The following is a 20,057-nucleotide window of genomic DNA, read 5'->3' as shown; positions in this document are numbered from 1 at the left end:
TAATCAGGAGGCAGAGATCAGGAGGATTTCGGTTCACAGTCAGCCTGGGCAAATAGTTCGAGAGAACTTATCTCAATAAAACCCTTCACAAAAAGGTCTGGTGGAGTGGCTCAAGGTGTAGGCCCTGAGTTCAAGCCTCAGTATCACTAAAAAAACAATGTGTCTGCCTGGGCAAGGTGACTCACACCTATAATCCTGGCTACTTGGGAGGCTGAGAATGGGAGGATCACAGTTCAAGGCCAGTGTGGACGAATAGTTCTTGAGACCCCATCTTCAATACAACCAGAGCAAAATCGACTGGAGGTGTGGCTCAAGAGGTAGAGTGCCTGTTTTGTGAATGAAAAGCCCTGAATTCAAATCTCAGTCCCACCAATAAACATAGTGCACTTGCACTAAACACATACAGACTTTTTCTTGTTATTATTCCCTCAACAACGATTTCCTTGTGTTAGGCATTACGCCTTGTCTAAGGTGCTTCCAAGTATACTGGCCCTTATTCATATGTGCAAACACGAAGCTGCCTAATTTCATAGATTTGAGCAGCTGCAGAATGTGGCATTGACAGGGTGAGCCGCATGTCCTGGGACCACCTCTCAGGGGCCACTGGAGGATGGTTGGGGTTGCAGTGTGTGTAGTTTACTGCACGTCAATTATTCCTCAATGGACTATTGAGGACTGGCAGAGAGGCTCAAGTGGGAGAGCACCTGCCTAGCAAGTTGAGGCCCTGAGTTCAAACCCAAGTACTGCCAAAAAAAAAAAAAAAGAGAGAGAGAGAGAAAAAAGCAATAAAGATAAAAATACTTTGCCACAGCAGCGGAAGAGAACGCGTCTGACCAGATGAGCTGTGAAGGGGTTGTGGGGTTTTCTTCTTCTGTGGGGGGCTCTTCTCAGGAGGCAGTCTTCTCATATCTTCGTTTTCTTAGTGAATCACCAAGGGAGATGAGATTAGAGAGAGGAAAGACAAGATTAGAGAGAGGCACAATGAGCATGATGGTGTGACAGCAACTCAAGAGAGAGAGCTCCTCAATGCAGAGAAACTAAGGCAATACTTTGGGGACCAGGAACTAGAGAAAAGGTTAGATCAAAAAGAATTAACCTAGAAGGTAACACCCACGCACAGGAAATCAATGTGAGTCAATGCCCTGTATAGCTATCCTAATCTCAACCAGCAAAACCCCTTGTTCCTTCCTATTATTGCTTATACTCTCTCTTCAACAAAATTAGAGATAAGGGCAAAATAGTTTCTGCTGGGTATTGAGGGGGTGGGGGGAGAGGGAGGGGGCGGGGAAAGGGGGGAGAAATGACCCAACATTGTATGCACATATGAATAAAATAAAAATTAAAAAAAAATAAAGTGACATGGCATTTATCCCTTAAAAAAAAGAGAGAGAGAGAGAGAGCTCCTTGGTTTGCACTGCTCACACCCTGGGCAGCGGGGACAGTGGGAGTGTGACATTCCTCCATCACTTCTCCCATGAGGAAGAGCTGCACCCATGCTCAGTTTCCCAGTGGCCTAATGACCTCCTCTAAGAGGTGTCGCTAGGGCATCCCCTGGGCCTAAGCTCCACCAAGAGCGCGTAAGCAGCTGGCAGTGGTGAATCCCGTTGTCATGGTCGCCCCGTAGCCGGTTTCTTCACTGAGGTGGCTGTCATACAGGGAAAAGCATAAGGATGTGCTGAGCAGGGCACTGGTTCTTAGCTACCTAGGAAGCTGAGGTTGGGAGGATCGAGGTCCAAGGCTAGCCCAGGGAAATAGTTTGCGGGACCCCATCTCCAAAATAACCAGAGTGAAATGGACTGGAGATGTGGTACAAGAGGTAGAGCACCTGCTTTTAAGATCTGAGCACCACAAAAAAGAAAGGGAGGGGGGGAGGAAGAGGGAAGGAGGGGGGGAGGGAGGAAGAGGGAAGGAGGGAGGGAGGGAGGAAGAGGGAAGGAGGGAGGGAGGGAGGAAGAGGGAAGGAGGGGGGGAGGGAGGGAGGGAGGAAGAGGGAAGGAGGGGGGAGGGAGGAACAGGGAAGGAGGGGGGGAGGGAGGAAGGAAGGAAGGAAGCAAGGAAAAAGAAAGAAGAACCCAGTTCTCTCCATGTGCCCAGATGGGCTTCCTGCCCATCCCCTGCCCCTTTCCAAAGGGGAGCCAGGAGGGCGTTAGGGGACTTGAGAAGGTGTGAAACAGGACAGCGCCAGGACTCTGAAGTCAAGGCTGATGGAGTCCCAGGCAGAAGTAAGGCCCACTGGCGATCAGGAATTTAATCCATTTAAAATCATGACTGCAGTAGGGTCGCATGACTTTTCTTCATCTTTGGTCACTTACGGGACAGTCCCTGAGTGGGTACACGGTGGATATTTTCTGGTTGCCTCTTGAGAGGGACACAACCGGGAAGTTGAGTGTGCAGTACAAGCATGGCGAGAATGGTGGAGTGGAATTTCAAGTTGGAAAGGAGAGAGTTTAGGGTCTGAGCGATCTGACAGTCATCCATTTGTTCAGGGCACCTTGTTTTTTCTTTCAGCACTGGAGGTTGGACACAGGGCTTGCTAGGCAGCTGCTCTATCACTTGAGTCACTCTTCCAGCCCTGCTTAATACATTTTTTTTTTTTTGGGTGGGACTGGGGTTTGAACTCAGGTCTTCATACTTGCAAAGCAGGCACACCTCCAGTCCATTTTGCTCTGGTTATTTTGGAGATAGGGATTTTGAGAACTATTTGCCTGGACTGGCCTCAAACCACGATCTTCCCAATATCAGCCTCCCGAGTAGCTGGGATTACAGGCGTGAGTCACGACATCCAGCTGAGAAAGTTCTTCCTGGCTGTCAAAGTGCGCTAATGAAAGTAGAAGTGCTGCTGGACTCAGAACCTCAGTGGCAGCCCTCTCTCGACATCACTGATTGAGTCACTAACACATGATAAAACCAGTAAGTGCAAACTTGAGGAGTGACAGGACATGCCTGCAGTCTCAAATTACCTCTCCACAAGATACTCATTAGTTCCACAGATGGAAATGGTGACATGAACTCGGACCAAGTGATCAAAGCTAACAAAACAGTCACGGGACACATAGAAGTCACGGTCGCGTGGCTCCTGACAGGTGACGGGCGGCATCACAACCTGGTACTTGGCCAAACACACAGAACCAGAATGCAATCGTGGAGCCTCAGAATAACTGATTTCCACTCTGAAAGTAAGACGTGGTGCTGGGGGCGTGAGTCACATCCGAGGACAGCTGCCTAGGCAAGTGCAAGGCCCGAGTTCAAATCCCCGTACTGCCAAAAGGTAAAATCAAAAAAATAAAACCAGAAGCCGGGTGCTAGTGGCTCATGCCTGTAATCCCAGCTACTTGGGAGGCTGAGATCAGGAGGATCGAAGTTCAAGGCCAGTCCAGGCAAATAGTTTGCAAGACCCCATCTCCAAAATAACCAGAGCAAAATGGACTGGAGGTGAGGCTCAAGATGTAGAAAGCCTGCTTTGCAAGCTCAAAGTCCTGAGTTTAAACCCCAGTATCACCAATAAATAAATAAGAATATAAATAAATAAAACTAGGATATTATATCTCAAAATTAAAAAAAAATTCTCAATGTCTTGAAGCACACAGAGTGACAGAGACCTTGTCCAGTGACATCTAGGATCTTTGGCCACAGTAGATGTTAGCAAAGCAATCGACAAAATCTCAATTAAAGTCCACAAATGACATCATTTATACTTGACATTAAATTCCTCACCTCGAGACATGTCCTATGATTTTTGTTATTTTGTGGTACTGGGGTTTGAACTCAGAACCTTCACCTTGAGCCACTCCACCAGTTCTTTTTGTGATGGATCCTTTCGAGGTAGGGTGTCACAAACTATTTGCCCAGGCTGGCCTCAAACCTCCATCCTCCTGATCTCTGCCTCCTGAGTAGCTAGGATTACAGGCGTGAGCACCAGCACCTGGTTCTTACTCAATTTTTTAAAGCATCCATTGATTGTACCTGCCGGGTACCATGTAGGCACAGTGTCTTCATCTTGACGCTCAGAGCACTCTTGTAAAAACGGTATTTACACTTTACTTTCCAATATTTGTCACAAAAATGTTCACAACTAGAGTCAAGATGAAAAGATCAGGCAATAAACATTCCTTTGCCCTTGTTTAGTGTCCGTGATTTTTATTTGGTGGGACTGGGGTTTGAACTCAGGGCTTTGCTCTCACAAAGCAGGCACCCTACTTCCTGAGCCACACCTCCAGTTCATTTTACTCTGGTTACTTTAGAGATGGGGTCTCGTGAACTATTTGCTCAGGCTGGCCTCCAACCTCAATCCTCCCAATTCCAGCCTCCCAAGTAGCTAGGATTACAGATGTGAGCCACTGGTGCCCCGCTGATTCAGTGATTTTTAAAGAACATTTTGCAAGCAAGACTCTCTCAGGATGCTCTGTGTGATGGTTTGAATGTGAAATGTTCCTTGTAGGATCTTTTGCTGGCTTGGTCCTCAGGTGGTGGCATTTTTTGGGAGTTCTAGAAGCTCTGAGAGGTGGGGCCTGGCTGGGGGAAGTAGGTCACTGGTGTGGGTGAGCCTTTGAAGGTCATAACTGGCCTCTGGTCCCTCCCTTCCCCCCAGCCCCATAACTCCTCTCTCTGGCTCTGGCTCTCTCGGTCTCTGTCTCTCTTTCCTTTTTATGACGGGTACTCTGTCACAGGGATGGAAAGTCTAACAGGCCCCATTTTACAGAGGGAAACACTGAGGTTAAACAAATCACAAAGAACTTCTTCAAGGTTTCCCAGAGCTGGGATTCGAACCCAGGCCTACTGACCCTAGAGCCCGCCCCCCCAAAATAATTAGTTTACTTGCAATATTGGGGAACACAAATGGGGAAGGCCCTGCCCTAATCTATGGGTCACATTCAGTGAGAAAAGCCCATGTGGCCACACACACAAGTTCACGTTCATTGAAAGTAACTACAACTTAGAAGTCAGTTTCTCTGTTTCACTTGCTAGGTAGCCATTCACGGCCATGACGGCCCCATGGATGGATGGTGCAGACAGAAAGTTCCATGATTCTGCTGCAGACTCGTGGAAAAGGTGAAGATGGCGGGGTGCCTAGGAGCCTGGTCAGACAGCAGCCTGGGGAAAAGCTTGGTCCACTGACATTTTCTCCCTTTCCTCTTCTCTTTAGTCTTTTTACTTTTGGTGGTACTGGGATTTGAACTCAGGACCCTGTGCTTGCTTAGGAAGGGGCTCTAACTTGAGCCACGCCCCCAATCCTGTCTTCTTTAGTCTCTGTCCACCTCAGACCCATCGTTAGCATGGATTCGGTTGTCAGTTGGCTGTCATCCTAATCACCCCAGTGAAGGTCAAGATAAACTTCCCAGTGGGCACAGGCAGTGTTATGCTGGATCGGTGTCTCTCCTGGGCTTGCTTTAGGACAGGGAAGTCATAGGCTAGGTGTGGTGGTGCATGCCTGTAATCCCAGCACTCAGGAGGCTGAGGCAGGATTGCAAATTAAAGGCCAGCCTGGGCTGCATAGTGACCCGTGGTCTCAAGAAAACCAAGGGCTAGGGATGTAGCTTAGTGGCAGGGAATGTGAGGCCCTGGGCTTGGGCCTCAGCACGTCGAAAGAAAAAAAGATGGCAGGCACCAGTGGCTCACGCCTATAATCCTAGCTACTTGGGAAGCAGAGATCAGAGGGCAAAAAGTTGAAGACACCCCATCTCAATCAATAGTTGGGCGTGGTGACACTGCCTGTCTTTCCAGCTATGGGAGAGGCATAAATAGGAAGATCTCCGTCCATGCCGGCCAGAGCAAAAACTCAAGACCCTGTCATAGAAAGAACTAAAAGCAAAAAGGGCTGGGGGCGTGGCTTACCTGCCTAGCAAGCACAGGCCCTGAGTTCAAACCCCAGTGCTTCCAGTTAACTATCAGGTGTCAGGACCAACCCAGGTCAGGGATGTGTGGACTGATATGATCTCTCTCTCTTTCTCTCTCTCTCTCTCTCTCCCCCACCCCCTTTTCTTTCTCTTCCTCTTTTTTATAGGTCATTTGTTATGATTGAATTTACAGAAAAAGTCTCATTTGTGGCACACGACATAATTTTGAACTCAGAATGACTAAATGTAGCTAATTAGCATATGCATTGTGTCACGTCCTCCCACAGGTCCCTAGCCCAGGCTGGCCGTGCTAGCGCCTGGCACCACGCTGTCCCCTCTAGTTCAACAAGACCGGCCTTTTGAATCCACGCATGACAGCGATCACACGACGCTGGTCCCTCTGTGCCTGGCTTATGTCATGTGGCATAAGGTCCCCAGGTTCCTGCTGAGAATCCTCCCTCCCTCCCTCCATCTCCCTCCCTCCTTCCCTTCCTTTGTTTTTGAGACAGAGTCCCACTGTGCTGGCCTCCTGCTCAGCTTCCTCCTGCCTCCACCTCCTGAGCGCTGGGGTTACAGGCATGCACCACCATGCCCGGCTACTCTGTGCTTTTCAACATCTGCGTGCCCATGGGCTGGCCGTGTGTTTTTCCTGAGCCTCAGTTTCCTGATCTGTTAAATGGGGGAATAATAGTCTTCTTCCTTTTGCATGGTGCTATGCGATCAGGTCCTGAGCCAGCCCCACCTTTTCCTAGCTGCGCGACCTTGGGCATATTGCTAAACCTTTCCAGGTGTTGGTTTTGTCCACTTTGAGACGGGAATGAGTAGGATCAGCCTCGTGAGATTGTGTGAGGACGAAGGTGTCTGTGAAGTGCTTCGAGCCGTGCCTAGGGCGTGATGCAGCTCTTCTCAGGCTGATGTGCGTGTGAAGAGACTGGGCAAAGACAAAACAAGGATTGCAGTTCAAAGCCAACCCCAGGGCAAATAGTTCCTGAGACCCTACCTGTTTTTTTATTGTTTTATTATTCATACAAGGCTTGGGTCATTTCTCCCCCCTGCCCCCACCCCCTCCCTTACCACCCACTCCACCCCCTCCCTCTCCCCCCGACCCCCTCAATACCCGGCAGAAACTATTTTGCCCTTATTTCTAATTTTGTTGAAGAGAGAGTATAAGCAATAATAGGAAGGAACAAGGGTTTTTGCTGGTTGAGATAAGGATAGCTATACAGGGAGTTGACTCACATTAATTTCCTGTGCATGTGTGTTACCTTCTAGGTTAATTCTTTTTGATCTAAACTTTTCTCTAGTTCCTGGCTGAGACCCTATCTTGAAAAAAAAATCACAAAAAGGGCTGGCAGAATGGTCCAAGGTGTGGGCCCTGAGTTCAAACCCCAGTACTGAAAAAAAAAATCAGTCTAACCCAGGTACTAGTGGCTCACGCCTGTAATCCCAGCTACTCAGGAAGCAGAGATCAGGAGGATTGAGGATCAAGGCCAGCTCTGGGCAAATAGTTCAAGAGACCCTACCTCAAAAAAAACAAACAAACAAACAAAAAAAAAAACCCCACACAGAACAGGGCCTTTGGAGTGGCTCAAGTGGTAGTGTCCTCCTAGCAAGTGTGAGACCCTGAGTTCAAACCCCAGTGCTTCCAAAAAAGAAAAAAGAAGTCAGTCTAGTGAATTGCCACCTGTGGTTTTTTTGCGGTTCGTTTCTTTACCCTCTGTCTTGGGACTTATTTTCCTGCGTCATACTAACACCTTGTAAACCATAGTTGATATTATCTTTTTTTCCTCAGTAGTGGGGTTTGAACTCAGGGCCTTGGGATGGCTAGGCAGGTGCTCTACTGCTTGAGCCACCAGCCTTTTATTTTAGTTTCTTTTTCAGATAAGATCTTGAGCTAACTTTGCCCTGGCTGGCCTCGGACAGAGATTCTCTTATCTCCACCTCCTGAGTAGCTGGGATTACAGGTGTGCACCACCACACCTGACTGCATCTCTAGACTACTTAGCATACCTAGTGCTACAAAAATACTTGCTATGCTATGTTGTTTAGGAAATAATAACCTGGAAAAGTCTATTCGCATTCAGTACAGTGCGTTTTTCCATCCAATTTTGGTCACATTCTCAGATGCAGAACTCGTGGGAAGGGAGGGAGGACTGGATTTATTTATTTGATGGATGCTCCCGAAAGTGACTGATCTCTGGTGGCTTTCACTGCCCACACTCCTAGTCTGTGAGGCGTGCATCCTTCTTACCCCATGTGCACTCTGACACCCTATTCTGGAACTCAATTCCACCCACCTGTTTTGTGCAGGACGGGAAGACAAAAAAGCTTAATGTGTTAAAAATAAAACAGACTATTGTTTGGTTCTTCTGGATTCTGCTCCTAAGCGTTTATCCATGCTTGATGTTAAAAATGCCAGGTTCAGCCAGGTATGGTGGCTCACACCTGTAATCCCAGTCACTCAGGAGGATTGTGGATCAAGGCCAGCCCTGGGCAAATAGTTCTCGAGATCCTGTCTCAAAAAAACTCATCACAAAAATGGGGCTGGTGGAGTGGCTCAAGGCGAAGGCTGTGAGTTCAAGTCCCAGTACCACACACACACAGAGCCAGTGTTTGACTGCAGATATTAGACAGGACATAACTTGAACCCGTCTTCATGATGTCGCTCGGCAAAACAGAAGCCGAGGAAGGAGAAAGAGCGGGAGAGGGGGAGTCAAAGCCTGAAAGCCACATGGGGTTCTCCCTTGTCCCCACGCTGGGCTGTGAGAAACAGGTCACCTTCGGGCAGGGATTGCTGGGGACAGGCGGGTGTGACAAGGGACAGGGTGGATCTGTGAAAACCCGCCTTGCTGGTTTCTCTTCTTCTTCTTCCCGTTTTTAATGGAGGGCGTATTTAATTCTAATTACACGAGACGACGTAAATGCCTTTCCCCCAAAACGTTAAAAACCCGCAGAGAGCAAAAGGCCCTTCTGCTGGGTGAGTCACCAGCAGCTGCAGAGCAGGTGTGGGGACGTGAGTGCGGTTCGGAAATGTCACTCAAAATGACAAATGCGCCGATTGCTCCCTTGGGCGACTCTGAGTTTGAACTCCGGACCTCGTGCTTGCGAGGCAGGCGCGCTGCCTCTTGAGCCTCTCCCCGAGTCCTCCTTTTTTTTTTTTTTTAAGTGGGCTCTCTCTCACTTTCTTAACCTCTGTCTCTGGAGTAGCCAGGATTACAGCCGTGCGCCACTCAGCCCGGCCGCACGCCCATTTGTCTCCCGGAGATTTGCCTTACCGGCATTGACTGACTCATAAGGCTGGGGTGAGTTCTGCTCAAGGATATTATTAATTTTGTAACTGTTAATAGTTACAAAAATTATTTCAATGTCTAAGTAGCAAAACAAAACCAAAACATACCCCTCCCAAAGAACCTAGGAATAAGGTAAATAAAAACAAGATGACTGGGTATGATGGGGCACACCTGTAATCCCAGCTAGCTGGGAGGCGGAGGCAGGAGAATCACAAATACAAGGCCAGCCTGGGTTACTTAGCAAGACTCTGTCTCAAAATAAAAGATGAAAAAGGGCCTGGTGGTGCAGCTCAGTGGTAGAATGCTTGCCTCGCCTGCATAAGGCCCTAGGTTCAAGTTCCAGTTTTGCAAATAAAAAAGTAAGAACCAAGGCATATTTCATGTTAATCTGAGATGATCTTGAAGATACGCTGCCTTAAAAGGTAAGATGCAGAAGTGGCTGAAGCGGTGGAGCGCCTGTTTTGCAAGCGTGAGACCCTGAGTTCAAATCCCAGTCCCACCAAAAAACCAAAAATACAAATAATGACAACCTCAAAACTCTGGGGCAGGATTGCACGCGGCCTGCGGCGTCAAGCATCCGTCTCCTCCGGAAGTGAGGCTGGCGCGTGGAGGGGCTGGGGGGCGGCTTCCCATCCTTCCTGTGTGGGCTTGGACCTGTCACGCGTCTTCTGTGGACTCAGTTCCCCATTTGGAAAGGTGGGGTCCCTTGCCGCGGGACTCAGGTGCTGTCAGAGGGGCCTCCTGTCCCCTCCCCTCCTGGTCTGGGATGACACCTGGGGCTCACTTCAATTTTCTGCCTCAGCCAGTGTCTGAGGCCACCGTTCTCTGAGCTCACAAAGCAGGCGCTGTACCGCTTGAGCCACACACGGTCCATTTCGCTCTGGTTGTTTTGAGATGGGGTCTCCTGAATTATTTGCCCTGTCTGGCCTCCAACTGTGATCCTTCCAATCTCAGCCTCTCAAGTAGCTGGGCTTACGGGTGTGAGCTCTGGTGCCTGGCTAAGAAGGCAAGCTTTGTCCCCATCTCATGGAAGCTACTGTGGAATTCCCTTCTGTAGTCTCAAAAATCAAGAATAAACTGGACACCGGTGGCTCACACCTGTAATCCCAGCTACTCAGGAGGCAGAGATCAGGAGGATGGTGGATCAAAGCCAGCCCCAGGCAAATAGTTCAGGAGACCCTATCTCAAAAAAACCCTTCACAAAAAAGGGCTGGTGGAGTGGCTCAAGGTGTAGGCCCTGAGTTCAAAACCCCAGTACCGCAAAAAAAACAAAAAAGAGAAAGAAAATAATAAGAACATTCTCTTTCCACCGAGACCTCTGGTGGGGGGTGGAAGTGGACCCCCAAAGGCTCTTGCTGGCCAAGTCCACGTAGGATCCCGTACGGATGATGTGAGCCCCAAAACTCAGACCTCTGACCTCAGTCACGGATGAGTCCATCGATGCGTCATGATCTGGAGGGAGTCGGGATTTTCGGGTGTGGGGACCAGGGGAAGGCACTGGGTCCCTCAGGGCGTCCCCAGCCCCTGCTCTTTCTCTTGCTCTCTGCCTCCTGTCGGCCATGATGTGACCCCTCTCCCCCGCGTGACTTGCAGCCTCACCACCGACCCAGGATCAATGGAGCCAAGTGACCCAAGCCTCAAACCACGAGGCACAGTAGGCCCTCCCCCTCTTCATCGCTCAGGTACTTTGTCACCAAGAGGGAAAGGTGACTGACGCCAGCCCTGTCTCTCGTCTCCCCCGGGAGCTGATCGCCCAGGTACAATCCCTGCTCCTCCAAGAGTCTGTGGCTTTGGGTAAGCCCTGGCATCTGTCTGTGCCTCAGTTTCCTCTTCTGTAAAGTGGAAGCAGTACTAGGCTCTTCCTCAGAGGGATGTCGGGAAGACATGTCAAGCCGTGAATGTGCGTTGCATATCCGCACCAATTCTCTGAAGGGAATTCTGCATGATTCCTGAGTGTTTTTCCTCACGTCCGTTCATGTCCAAGCCAGGCATGGTGACACACACCTGTAATCCCAGCACGTGGAAGGCTGAGGCGGGGAGATCATGAGTTTGAGGCCAGTCTGGGATACATAGTCGGAAAAGAAACAGACAAAAAAAATCTGTTTTTTTTTTTCTTTTCCTACCACCTGAGCCCTGTTGCTTGCTCCTTGCTTCCACATTCATGGCCACACTCCTGTCACCAATAGCCTGTCCTGCATTTTCGATACAGGCAGGGTCACCGTTTCCCATGCCTTAAGGAAATGCATGACTCTGTGACCAGCCGTGACCAATGGAGGAGGAGCAGAGGTGACAAGTATTTTAGAGCTAATGTGTGTGATGCCCCATGTCCTCTGCCCGTCCAAGCAGCAGGGCTTTGGTTGACCAGGGACCTCGGCGGGGCTGTACCTCAGGGGCAGAGCGCTCGCCTCACAGGTGCAAGCTCTGGGTTCCATCCCGAGTGCCACAAGTCCAGTCCCTGGAGACCACGGTAAGGAATAAAGCTTTGTTGTTTTAGGGCACTGAAGCCTGGAGCTGTTTGTCACAGCAGCGAAACTTAGCCTGTGCTGACCGATGCACCCCCATTCCTTTCTCTCGCTCTGCAGTTGGATCATTTGCAAATCTGGTCAAGTGCTCCAGTGCCCGCTGTCCCCGTGTGACTCCCTAAGGCTCTCGGGATAAGGTCACCCAGCACCTGCCCGTCCTGCCCGCCACTGCTGCAGGCTTATCAGGAACCTCTTGCCTCCCTCCCCTTGTTTGCGTCCACATCCAGTGTGCCGGCCTTTGGCTAAGGCTTCACTTCCCAGCCTATGTGACTTACGTGCTGTCCCTCCTGTTTTCCCCTCCCCGCCAGTGACACTCACTCCTTCAAGACCTGAAGCAGTAACCTCCTCCACCAGGTGGCCTTCCCGGAACACCAGCCCGGGGCAGGTGTCGCCTCTGAGGAATGAACCTGTCTCTGCTCCTGGACTTTGAGTCCCCACAGGGCAGGGCTGGGGCAGTGTTGTCATCATGACAGAGAAGGATTTCAGTAAGTGTTTGTTGAGTGAATAATAAATGAGTTTAGATATTAAACAGCTCTGCTCATCACAGGACTTTTGAGAAGTGAGGGCGCTGCTTTTTCCTCTCCCATCTCTGTCCTTTAATCCAGTCCTGGACCTCAGCTCCACAGTGCAGGGAGGTGACTGTGGTTTCTTTGGAAAGTCCCAGAGAAAAAATTTTTTCTCTTGGCTCCTCTCACCAATTGGTCCAAATGTCTTGGCTGACTCACTATCCTCACCATTTATTTTTAAAATTTCCCAAACTTTTTTTTTTTTTTGAGACTAAGTCTTGTTATGTAGCCAGGGCAGCCTTCAAACTTGTGATCCTCCTGCCTCAGCCTCCTGAGTGCTGGGATTACAGGCAGACACCAGTGGCTGATCTACAATGGGCTTTCCTGACCGCTGGCTTCCTGTCTGTCTGACCAATGAGGAGCCCTGGTGGGAAGTGGAGGGCCGGACATTCTTCTCCCCAGCTCTCTCCCTGATGGGGGTGGCCTGGGGCTGGCTGTGTGCACAAAAGGCCACAGCTACTTCCAGAGTGTCCCTTTCACACACACCTAGGTCCTGGTAATGGCCACCCTTTGGGCCTGGGGTGGTAAAAGCTCCCATCCTTCCAGCTCTTCCAATCTTTGTGTCTGCCCTTCCTGCTGCCTCCACCTTTGCAAACACTCTGTTAAACTATCCCCAGTTACTCGGTGTGAGTTTGCTGGTTGCTTGCTGCAGAGACCTGAGTGTCACAGCCACTCACAGTCACTGAGAACTTCCTGTTTGGAAGTTTGGGACAGCTATTTCATCCTCCTGACAATCCTGTGCAGAGACAGAGGCCTGGAGCGGTTTTGCGCTGGCTCTGAATTTCCATGAACAAGCCACCCTGCCCCAGGATTCGAACTCTGTGAGCATCTTTGTAAGAGCTACTGGGAGTCACTGTGGGGTTTGCAGCAGGAAGTCCTGTTGGAGTTTTGACAGCGCCCTCTGGTGGCCGGAGGAGCTCCGTCAGCTGAGCATTTGCATCTGACTTTATGCACACATGGCTAAAATATTAGCCCTGCTCAGCTAGTAGGTCCAACACGGGGCTAAACCCTGCCCCAGAGACAGTGGCAAATGTCTTCTGGGAGGAGGACAAGCCTTAAAGGACAATGGGAGTGCAGGGGTACATCTGTGGGTGGGAGAAGAGGTTGGGGGAGAGAGGTCGGAGCTCATCTGGGGAAGAATGTTAGCCCTGGGACTTTGTCCTGTGACCCAGTCTGGAGCTCGTGAACCAGCAAGTTTCAGTGACAAAATTGGAGGGTCAGACATTCAGGTCATTATCTTTGTTTTGTTTTGTTTTGTTTTCCTTTCTTTTTAAAATTAGATTTTTTTTTTTTTGGTTTTGCTTTTTTAGGTTGTTAAGTTTTTACTTGATCAGCAGGGACTTTAAAACAACCACCATTTTTATTCAAGTTAAAAGCTGTTCACAAATGCCTGTTGTGTTAGGGAGTGTTCTGGGTAGCAGTGGGGCTGTTTTGCTCACGTAGTACCTCAGAGTCGAGAGTCATGGAATGTCCCTAATAGAGGGAATGAATGAAATTCAAGATAGTTGCTAGAGCAATATCAAGGAGGAATGAGGTCAGGGTCAAGGTGGGCAGGGCTGTGAATGAGTTTGAAGGTTGATAAAATAAAGTTCAGAGTTGTCAATCTTTATATTATTATTTTAAAAAATAAGTCTCTTTATTTTAATTTTTTGGGCATAATGTAAGAAGAGAATTGTTTTGTTGTGCTTGATACAAGATCTTGGTATGTTACCCAGATTGGCCTGGAGCTCACGATCCTCCTGCCTCAGTATCCCAAGTGCTGGGATTACAGGTGTAAACCACCATGCTCAGCTGCAAGTCATCTTTAAATATGATTATGTCTTATATTTGGGGAATTTGGGATAGGGATATAGAATAGAAATACCTATTTCTGGAAAACCAGCGTGAAAACATTCATGTATATAGGGATACAAACCTTTGGTGTCTTGTCAGAATCACATGGCTACCTCCTTTTGGTCAGAAGCAACCTGCCTAAAGCCCACAGTGGGTGAGTTCAAAAGGGATTTGAATCCAGGTTGACAGAGCCAAAGTCTAAGCCACTTTCCTCCATTGTTTAAGTAACCTTTTTCTAGAATTTCGTATTTTTCTTAAGCCCACACTTACTTTTTGTTTTGCTATTTTTGTTGCTTTTTTTGTGGTGCTGAGGTTTGAACTCAGGGCCTTCACCTTGAGTCATTCCACAAGCCCTATTTTTTTTTTTTTTTTTTTGAGATAGGGTCTCGCAAACTATTTTCCTGGGCTGGCTTTCAACCAGATCCTCCTGATCTCTGCCTCCTGGGTGGCTCGGATTACAGGCGTGAAACATTGGCACCCAGCTTTTTTTTTTTTTCTTTTTTCTTAAGACAGTCTCGCTATGTAGTCCAGGCTGGCCTCCAACTCGAGATCCTCCTGCATTTACCTTCTGAGTGCTGGGATTACAGGTGTGTTCCACCATGCCTGGCTTTCTCTTTTGTTTTTTTCTCTGGTGGAATTATCATGGGCCTTTTTGGGAATTCTTTTGCACTGAGATAACTTGTCTGTTTTCTCAGTCTGTTTGTATAAACTCATCTTCTTTAACCTACCAAGTATAAAAATTCAGAACCATGTGAATTGGTTGCTCAATCCTCTATCTAAAAATAGCCACTTTCTAAAAATGCTGTGTGTCCCTTGCTCCCCACTCTGCATTTCTTTTCTATTTTTGGAGAAGACAAAGATTTATTAGGACATTGGAAGGGGAGATGGTGGCTGGCTGCATTTCTTTTTCATCCTGTTCTTGCACTCAGTCTCATGTGGAAATTCCATCTGTATAGACTCAGCTGGAACAAAGGTGAATGTTCCCTTGTCAAGACTCCCTGTGGGGAGCGCCCTTCCATCCCGGGACCTGGGACAGGGAGCCAGTGTGTGTCCTGGGTTAGAGTGCCTGCCTGCAGTCCTGGGAAAGCTGGACAGCCACCACGTCCCAGCACCGTCTGGGGCTCTTCCTACAGAGGAGCACAGCAGTAAATCCTAATTCATAACCAGATTGGTGCCCTCTTCTCGGACATCACCCACTGCTGTCCCCCTTGCCCACACGCCTCCACCCTTCTTTTCCTCCCTCACCCGTGCCAGCCCCATGCCACCTCCTGCCTCTGCACTGACTCCAGCTGACATGACAAAATTAGGTTTTGTTTGTTTGGTTTTGGTTTTGGTTTTTTTGTGATACTGGGGCTTGAACTCAGGGCCTACAGCTTTAGACACTCCACCAGCCCTTTTTTTGTGAAGGGTTTTTTGAGATAGGGTCTCATGAACTATTTGCCCAAGATGGCTTTGAACCACGATCCTCCTGATCTCTGCCTCCTGAGTAGCCAGGATTACAGGCATGAGCCACCAGTGCCCAGCTTAAGGGGAAGCTTTCAAAGGACAGAATGAAGCCCACAAGAGGTAGATTAGGGAAGATGGGACACCAGGAATCAAGAGGCAGAACCAGGAATAAACTCTGTATCAATGACCATGAAGACCAGGAGTGCACAGCCATCCTAGGCTCCCTTGCGAGCCGTGGCACCAGGTAGAAAAGCCACACCTGTGACCCACGTGATTACTGTGCCCTGGAAAGGAAGCAAACATACGTTAACAAAAAAACCCAACTTATCTTGAAAAGGACATTGGATAAAACAACTCCTTTGATCACAGAAATGCTTGCAAAAGAAAAGTCAGACGTTGAAGACACAATGACCCAGCTTAAAAAAAAAAATGACCGAGGTTTAATGTCTCCAAACCAAGCTGGTAATGTGGCAATACCAAAGCAATGAGAATGACTGAAATGTGCCAGGTGCCCGGAACAAAGGAGAGCACTTGTCCTAAGGAATGTCTAACAGCCCTGCCTGTCCTACTCCACCCAGCAACACACCTCTGACATGAAAGCCATGTGTCCCTTCTGTGCATCCACACCTCACCTACAAGATGAGGCAAAATGTCCATAGTTTGCTTGCTAAATGAAACTCTTGTTTCTTACCTTGCCTGGTGTCTTGACCTGAAATTCTTTTCTGTGGGGATTGCGAATCTAGGCCCATCCCCTTTGGGGATCCCCTGAGACCCCACTGGACATAGTGACACATGGAAGCTGTTTCAGAGCCAAGGCCATTGGTCACACAGGCTTGCTGCAGAAGCTGGTGTGAGCTTTCTGATGGAGACAGCTGTTGCTAGGCAACTGTCCTCCAGGAAGTACTTATCTGGAAGACGGGTGACATCCTCCCAGAAGTGACTTGTCTGGAACTTTTGTGGTTTGTGAGCCTTTGTAACACTTCTCATCAAAGTTATATATGCGTGAATTTCTTGTGATAAGTCTCCTTACTGGCATATGTGTGTGAAGGCTTCTTTTGCACAGCCCCCTGGATCTGTTTTGCTAGGATTTGACATGAGTTTTTCCATTTTGATATTGGTCAGGTCAGAATTGCTATGATTCCATTTTACCAATGAGGAGTTTATGGCACAGCTAGGGTATACTACTCAGCTGACAAAAAGCAGAGACAGGTTTCAAATCTACACAGTGCAGCTGCAGATCTGCTGGAGGAGCTACAGGTTTTCTGTATCGGTCAGGTCCAATGATGCTGGGTAACAAACCACCCCAGCACTCGGTAGCTTATCTTGCTCATGAGTTTGTGAGTGGGAGACTCAGGCTGGGTTTGGCGGGATGGTTTTTCTGGACTCACCGGTGCTTTGCTCACACATCTGGGGGTCTCAACTGAGCCCAAGCTTGAAACTGGCACATTGTCCCGTCTACCTCATTCTGTGGGTGAAATCAAGTCCAGAATCATGTTCCTACCAAATCACCTGGTAAAGGTCATGGATCCAGGCAGGAGTGACAATTTACCTTGGTGTCCATGAATTTAGAGTCCTTGGCTCTGCTCCCAGGCACAGAACGAGTTTGGAAGAGGACTCAGAGGGCTCCCAGGTACATCTTCAAAGGACACTGTCAATCAGGATGGGCTTGAGTCAGGGAGGGGAATGGAGCAGGAGAGGGTGATGCCGCAAAGAGGCTGCTCCATCTGCATTTCTCATTTGGTGTGGCTGTCCCCCCCAGCAGAAGCAAAGTCCCATTTGCTGCTTCAGAAGGAACGAATGTTTTGACATTGTTTGATCTTACTGCTTTAGCTGTTCTGGGCTTAAAACAAATCTTTCTCTCTCCCTCTGTCTCTATCACTCTATCTATCTATCAGTCATCTATCAATCTATCAATAACCTATTATCTATCTATCTAGTTCTACCATATCTATCCTCTAGGATATTTTATATACCTATTTATGTTTTTCTCAATTTTTACCTTTCGCTCAAATTTTTGATGCTTTATTTATTTATTTGTTGTAGGAGTACATTGTGGCATTTACAAAACCTTTAGCTCACTTAAGTGTTAATTTGTAAATAAAGGTGCAGATGAGGGCTGGCTGAGTGGTTCAAGAGGTAGAGCACCTGCCCAGCACCTGTGAGGCCTTGAGTTCAAGTCCCAGGGCCGCAAAAACGAAAAAGAAAAAGAAAAAAAAAAAGGCACAGATGACAGTGTCACACATCTGAGGTTCTTCTGACCTTTTCTCACTGGTGGAGTGGCTCAAATGCTAGAGTTCCTGCCTAACAAGTGCAAAGTCCTGAGTTCAAAACCTCAGCATGGCAAAAAAATAAATAAATAAATAAATAAATAAAGACAAAAATAAAAATACCTTCTCTCATAGCTGTTGTGTATTCTCCAGGGCTCACAAACTGGATTCTACCCTGGGTGCACGTGACATACACAAGGCACCAAAACCTCACACAGCTCTGTGAAGACAGGACTGTAATTATTTCCATTTTATAAGCAAGGGAAATTTAGTGGTTTGCACAAGCCAAGTTTCCCAGGAAAACTGGCTGCTTGTAAAAATAACCAGAGCAGATGGTTCTAGAACTTCCCTGAGTGGAATGAGCTGGTTGGGGTGTCTGTCACCAACAGATTAGAGCCAGCTGTCTTGGCATGGTGACCTGGGGCAGGAATTTGGCACACCCCCACCTCTTTGCTGCACAGGATGCAAAATAGAGGGACTGGGCTGATTACAGTAATTGGGGTGTGGGGTTTCCTGGTTCCTGGTCTCCTGGGGTGACCGCCCTGCCCTCAGGGCTCACAGGCTTTGAGAGGCTCAGGCAGTAATGACAATGAAGCTTTCGAAGCTGCTCTAGCAAATCCAAAATGTCGGCCATGTGTCTTTCAGCCCTCCCCTCCCCCGTAGGACTTTGGGATTTCCCCCCTCTGGAGGCCATATTTGGAAGATCTATTCCCTAAGATGCATTTGCATCATTAATTAATCTTCCCTGTGGTTTATCAATCAGAGCTTAAATTTTCTGGTCTCTGAGCAGTGAGAGAGATTGGTATTTTAGCCTCTTGACTGCTGGGATTACAGGCATGAACCACCATGCCCAGCCACTCAGTGGTATATACTCCTGTTATTGTTGTTGTTGATACAGGGTCTTGCTGTATAGGCAGGCTGGCCTCAAACTCATGCTCCTCCTGTCTCAGCCTCCTCAGAGCTAAGTCTATGACTTAGACTGTATGTGCCTCAGTTTCCCCATTTTAAAAATGGAGTTAATAAAAGCACAAATGTGCCTGGATGACCTGACAGGGTTATTATGAGATGACATGAGGTGACATAGGTCAGCACAGCACGCACTGGTGACTGCTGTCACAATTCTTTATAAGGGGCTAGACTCATTCAGATACACGGATCCTCTCTCCTTCCATGGTGAGCACTACCGGGGCGGGGAGGCGGGGAGCATTCATGACCCAAGGAGGCTGCGTATGACGTAAGATGTCAGGGCCACAGTTCAATCAGAGAAGCAGAACCAATATGAGATATAAGTGTGTACCAGTGGCTGGGTGCAGGTGACTCATGCCTGTAATCCTAGCTACTCAGGAGGCAGAGATCAGGAGGATCACGGTTCAAAGCCAGCCAGGAAAAATAGTTCTTGAGACCCTATCTTGAAAAAGCCCATCACAAAAAAGGGCTGGTGGAGTGGCTCGAAGTGTAGCCCTGAGTTCAAACCCCAGTACAGCAAAACAAAACATAACAAAAAAACCCCTTAGTGGCCGGTTTCTGGTCTCTGTGATCAATACCTGAGAAAAACAACTTAAAAAGAGGAAAGATTTATTTTGGCTCACATTTTCAGTCTATTAATTGCCTGGCTCCATTGCTTCGAGTGAACAGTGCAAGACCCAAAGGAAGAACTGGTGTCACTTGTGACCTAGAAGGCTGCTGTAATTTGGATCTGGAAGGGCTGAGGGGTGGCTCTAGTGGTAGAGCAGTTGCTTAGGAAGTGTGAAGCCCTGGGTTCAAACCCTAATTACCATCCCCACACCTGCCCCACAACAAAAAAAAAGAAAAAAAAGACAGACATGGATCTGGAATGGCCTATTTGCAAAAGGCTTGGCTCTCAGATTGGTGCTTTAAAAATTTTTTTCTTTGGGCAGTATTGAGGTTTGAACTCAGGGCCTTGTGCTTGCTAGGCAGGCGCTCTACCACTCGGGCCACACCCTATCATGAGGTTCTGCCTCACCACAGGCCCACAGGGAATGTGGCCAAGCAACCGTGGACTGAAACCATGAGCCAAAATAATGTTTTCTCTTTGTAAGTTGATTGGCTCAGGCATTTTGTCACAGTGACAGAAAACTGACTAACACAGTGCTGTTGTAAGCACTTCATGAGGACTAACTCATTTAACACTAACAAGAACAACAACCCTACAAGGTGTGTACTGTTACTAGTACCAGTGTGTAAATGAAGTTATGTGGCACGGAGGAGTTAAGGAAGATTCACAGAGTCCCACAGCTAAGAAATGGCAGAGCTGGGATTCGAACCCTCATCCAAAGGC

This window comes from Castor canadensis, chromosome 16, assembly GCF_047511655.1.
Source record: "Castor canadensis chromosome 16, mCasCan1.hap1v2, whole genome shotgun sequence".
Classification (NCBI taxonomy): domain Eukaryota; kingdom Metazoa; phylum Chordata; class Mammalia; order Rodentia; family Castoridae; genus Castor; species Castor canadensis.
This window is presented reverse-complemented; position numbering follows the sequence as displayed.